Here is a 6,000-nt window from a genome sequence, read left to right as displayed (position 1 = left end):
GAGAATTAAGACGAAATTAAGGAATACTTAGTAGACCAGTTTTTGCTGTGACACAAATTACACAATGGAGAGCAAAATGAAATAAAAGTGAAAGGAGATTGGATTGAGACAGCTAGGTGGTGTAATGGATAGAGCATCAGCCCTGGATAGGAGGACCAGAGTTCAAATATGGTCTCAGACACTTAACACTTCCTAGCTGTGTGACCCTGGGCAAGTCACTTAACCCCAGTCTTAGAAAAAAAAAAAAGAAAGAAAGGAGATTGGATTGAGATACTGTGGGATCTTAAATACCAGGCTAAGTTGATTTTAAAAAAAATTGTCCTGTAATCAATAGGGAATTATGTAAGAATTTTGAACAGAGCGATTATATGCTGATAACTATGAATTAAGATCTTGGCTTTGGTATAAAGAATCTACATTGAGGAGGAGAACTTAAGCTGTAAGTAGGGAAAAAAGTTAGGTGACTAGTGATGCAGGCCAGAAACAATGAGGGGCTAAGCTAAAGTAGTGATAATATGAGGGGAAAGAAAAAATAGATATAAGTGATGTTATAGCAGTAGAAGCAATGACCCTTTGTACCTAATTAGCAGATAAGGGAAAATAAAAATCAAAGAGGTTCCAAATGTGATTGATTGGGAAGATGATGGTGTTCACAATCACAAAATGAAAAATCCAGAAAGAAGAGCAGATTTTGGGAAGAGAAGCTCAGTTTTGGACATGCTAGAACCATAACTAAGGTGGGGCAAGAAAGGCTTTGTCCCAGTGTACCAATCTCTTAAAGGGGTGTATTTTCTTCCTACACAAAATACCTGCACATTTGATAAATGTTTATTGATTGACTGAACTACTGTCGCTTTATCCAGAGCATTGGCATGGGGTAAATTGTATACTCCTGGAGCAAATTGTCTTTACTTCCACCTTTCTCAACCTACTCCTTAACAATGCCTATAAGGTATGAAAAGTCTTTCCTCTGTATATTTATATCTTATTCTCCCAATGCTGTGTCTAGGGACCAGAATTTCTCATTAAGAGTCTAATGAGAATTCTTTAAATGTGGACATATTCACATATATGGAGAACTCACCCAACCAACTTAGGTTTTTTACTAGATATTGACAGTAGATGAAAGCAAGGGCATACAACAGAGAATGAATACAAGAGACTGTTGCTACCCTTTTAAAAAAGTGTCAAGAGTGCTAAAATTCAGAATGAACTGAGAATTATAAGGAAACAAAAATAATATGAGGTATTTTAAGGCTTTTTTTTTTTTTGAAGGATGAGCTATATGAGAGAAAAAGGAGGATCAAAGAAGGGATGGGATGTTTGTTTTGGTAGATAGCTTGATAATATCTTACCTTATGGTAAGAACATTATAATGCACAGGTTATCCTCCTTGGCAAAATAAAAGTTGTAAAGCTCAGTCTTCTCTGACAGAACTTATTCATGACTAATCCGTGGTGAATCTTTGTAATTGCCCTTTTCTAAATGTCAGAGAAGGATTCCTTTGATGATTTCCATGATCTTTCAAACATCCTTGATGGTGTCTCAGTTGATATTTAAGGTGAGTAAGCAGATAGAGAGACATTAGATTCTGTTGATAAGTTCATGTCACCTGGTTCAGATGGACTACATGCTCAGATATTCATTGCTCATTGAGCCACTATTAATGGTGTTTGAAAGACTATGGAGTATGGAAATGTAAACAATACTGTGGGGCCACAGAAAAGCAAATGTCCTGTTTCTATAAGGAATCAATCAATTGAACAGTGAAAACTGAAGGCCAGCGAGCTGAACTTAGATTCCAGGAGAAATTATAGAATGGGTCATCAAAAATATTTCTTATAAACATCTAGAAAAGAAGGCAATAACTACAAAAAATCAACTTGGCTTAGTCATGGATGAGTCCTGCCAGATTCAATTCAGAATATATTTACTAAGTACCTACAATGCATCAGGAGCTGTGCTAAACACTAATGATACAAATAAGAGGAGAAAACAGTTTCAGAGCTTGAGGAGTTTATAATCAAATGGAAGAAAACACCAGAGAACAGGAAACTGGAAAGGGGAGGGATATAACAGAGGGCATCTTGGTCTATAAAATTGAGTCCACACAGAGTTGTGCATGAAAACTATGGTAAGCAGCAAAGTCCAGATTCTGCTGTTTTAAAAGAAAAGCTTGGAATGGAGTTTGGTGCTTTACCCTCCAAATCTCCCAACAGAGGGGAAAAAAACTAGAAGAGGAAGGTTGAATTAAATAGCACAATGAAGACATTTCTATGGATCAGACTATTCTGGGAGGGGCATTTTGTTCCATAGAGTTGAGACCAAGCAGAGCTTTGGATGCAAAATGGAATGACCTTATTTCCTTGTTTCACAGAGTTACTCAACTGGCATATCAAGGGAATGCTATAGATAAAGTTTACTGAGATTTTAGCCAAGCATTTTATAATGTCATGCTATTCATGGAGAAAAGAAGGAGAGATGTGAATTAAGTAGATTTGGAGCTGGTTGAATGGCCAGATTCAAAGAGCATTCATTAATAGTTTAATGTCAACTTGGTAGGAGAGTTCCATTCTGGCCCCCATGGAACTGTACTTGGCCCTGTACTGTTTAACATTTTTTCCATGCTTAGATAAAAGAATATACGACCTGCTCATCAAGTTTTCAGATAACAGAGTCAAGATGAATAGCAGGCACACCGAATTCCTTTATCCCCAAATCTCCAGTGGCTCCCCATTGCCTCCAATAAAATATAAAGTACCCCAGCATTTTAAACCTTGTCTAACTCTAACCCTTCCTATCTTTTCATCCTTCTTATATCTCACCCCCCTCCACATACTCTAAGATTCATGGAAGAACTAGATTTTTTCAGTTGATCCCAATACCAGGAACAATGTGTTGTGTGGATTTGATGTTAGGAAAAGAGCAAAGACCAAAAAAACAAACAAACAAACCAAACCAAAAACATTCTCCCAAAATAAATAGCAACAACAACAACAACAAAAATCATCTCCCAGCACTACCATCTTCTTAACAATTAGAGCTGTATGAAAATGGTATGGACTATATTGAGAAGTGAGTTCTTACCCCTTAGAAGTCTTAACATGGAAACTGAATGACTACTTGTTGAGGATGTTAGAGTGGAGAATCCTTTCTGATGGGAATTGAATTCAAATATATATAATCTTCCATAATCTAAAATTCTGACTTTGGGACTTGAATAAGTGCCTCCAGTCCTTAGTTTCTTTATCAGCAAAATGCAGGGGTGGCACGAGATAATCTCTAAACTCTCTTTCCCTTAAAAGATCATAGCATTTGAGGAGGGGTAGTCCTCAATTACCTTTCTGCAAGAAGTATTGAGAATCATTGTCATCAGCATATTAGCACTTCTCAGAAACAGGAAATTGCCCAGGAAATGTCACTTAGGCACCATTGGAATGAGAAAATATAACAGTTGTACTACACTTCCTTCTACAAAGAGATTCCTAACTTTTACCCTGGCAATATTCATGAAGATTAAACTGGGAAGGCAACAAGCCAGTCATTTAAAAAAAAAAAAAATCCATAACACCCTTCTATCCTGGAGCTGTTAGGAGAGCAGTGGATCCTCAGGGTTCCATATTTCTCCTCCCTCATTCCTCCTGCCACTTTCTGGTCATCCAGATAGAGGATTCTCTTCCTTGCACCTCAATGAAGAAATCAAAGGCACCTGCTGGAAGAAAAAGGAAAAACAAACAAACAAACAACAACCAAAAAAAACTTACAGGAAAGCTTTAGCTAAGTGAGAGAGATATTAAGAGTGGGGTCAAAAAGGTCAGAGAATCAGAGAAGGCCCTGTATTGTCATGGAGTTTGTTGAATTACACAGAACAAGGTGATATTGGTAAGATGAGGTGACTCTGCTTGCTCACATTACATCTTCTCCCTACCAAAAGGGTTCAGGAAAAACCATTTACATATTCCAACCGGATTAGACAGTCTCCATCTTGTATGCTTTTAATTTTCTCATTCATCTGTAAGTAGTATCTTCATGATCATCACTCTTAAAATATTTACTGTGAAACTCTTCGTTTACATGATCACATTTTCTCACACAGCACACTTCCCCTCCTTTCCTCACTCCTCACCGTGTATTTCTAATATTGTAAATGTACTAAATGCCCACAGTTGATGCTTACTCCTCAGAGCTGCTGGGTAACTCTGGCCATTGTTTACTGTAAATGCTCCCAGAAGAAGAGATTTCTCCATGTGGCACTGCTGAGAACTTTAGCATATTCTGTAAAGAGCCAATCCCTGCCTGTGTATACCCCCTGTAACTTGTTACAAGGGGTTTAATGCCTGTGTTTAAATCCAAACTAAGACTGATAATTGAGCCATGATAATCTTCCCCTGATGTAGGTCTTTGGTTTTCTGGAATCAACAAAGTCATAATATGTAGGACATATATATATATATATATATATATATATTTTTTTTTTTAGGGGTTAAGTGACTTGCCCAGGGTCACACAACTAGGAAGTGTTAAGTGTCTGAGACCAGATTTGAACTCAGGTCCTCCTGAAATCAGGGCTGGTGCTCTATTCACTGCGCCACCTAGCTGCCCTATGTAGGACTTATTACAAGCTTTGTTATTCCTAATACAAAAGTGCAGTAGGCAATGCCCTAACTTGCCCTCTACTTTTGCTCTATTTATGATATATCTCCTTAGTCCCAGAAAATAATAACAAATTCTTGGCTCTATCAAGTCTCTTCTGGAACAAAAGGAAGAGTTATGTCTCCTACACTTATAGAATTCAAAGCATACCACAAGATAATGCTCATGTAGACATCTAGTACCTTGACCAAGCTCATGTAGAGATTAAAGGCCTCCTGGGACAGTTGGATAGTTTTGCCCTAACTGCACGTGGCATTGCCGAGAAAATACTAGACTTAGGGTCAGGAATACCCAACTTAGAATTGTTTCCCATACTAATCCTGCTACTCTGAGGAAGTCACTTAATCGCTCTGTGCCTCAGTTTCCTCATCTATGAAATGAGGGGGTTGGACTCAATGGATGTTAAGGACCTTCCCAGCTCTAAATCTGTGATTCTATGATTATAGGAACCATTGTTAAACATTCATCTACTTCCATCCTTGAGAAGTGGAAAGTAAGGATTTCTAGGTTTATCTTAGGGTGGAGGCAAGGAATAAGAAAGAGGAAAAACCAGATTCTGACCCATAAATATTAGAAAGGCTCTCTTCACACCTGGAGAGTGAGGAAGATGACAAGGCAGAGTCTGGGCTGTGGGCACAGGTATAACTTGGATTAAGCCACTTCAAACAGGGTGCTAAAATATGGGACAGTTAAGTAGCACAGTACATAAAGTGTCAAGCCTGACCTATTTTCGGAAGTCCAAATCTGACCTCAGACACTTACTAGCCACATGACCCTGGGAAGTAACTGAACCTGTGGGATGGACAAGGACATGACAAAACACTCCCATATCTTTACCAAGAAAGCCCCAGATGAGTTCACAAAAAGTCAGAAACAACTGAAATAATTGAACAACAACACATGTGGAATCTATTAACAATATTTTTTTCTCCTTTATAAGCATAAACATCTATGCTTATTTAGCACCTAGTTATGAAAAAGAATTAACTCAAATAGAAAGCTACTATATTTCTTTACCCAAATTGCCACAACTTGAGTAAGCACCTCTTCCCCAGCAGTGAATGTTATGTAACCCCGAGTTTCCGACCTTAAGGACCAATACTTTGGCATCTCTGTTTCCCTGCCCTTCAATTAAATCTGTTTATTCTCCCACACATTTAAAGAACAATTAACTCCAATACTATATAAACTATCTGAAAAAAATAGGGAATGAAGGACTCCTACCAAATTCCATTTATGATACAGATATGGTACTGAAACCTAAACCAGGTAGGATGAAAACAGAGAAAGAAAATTATAGCCCAATTATCCTAATGAATGCTGATGCAAAAAAAAAAAAAAATCTTA

Source organism: Sminthopsis crassicaudata, chromosome 3 (genome assembly GCF_048593235.1).
Source record: "Sminthopsis crassicaudata isolate SCR6 chromosome 3, ASM4859323v1, whole genome shotgun sequence".
Classification (NCBI taxonomy): Eukaryota; Metazoa; Chordata; class Mammalia; order Dasyuromorphia; family Dasyuridae; genus Sminthopsis; species Sminthopsis crassicaudata.
Note: the sequence above shows the minus strand (reverse complement) of the source record.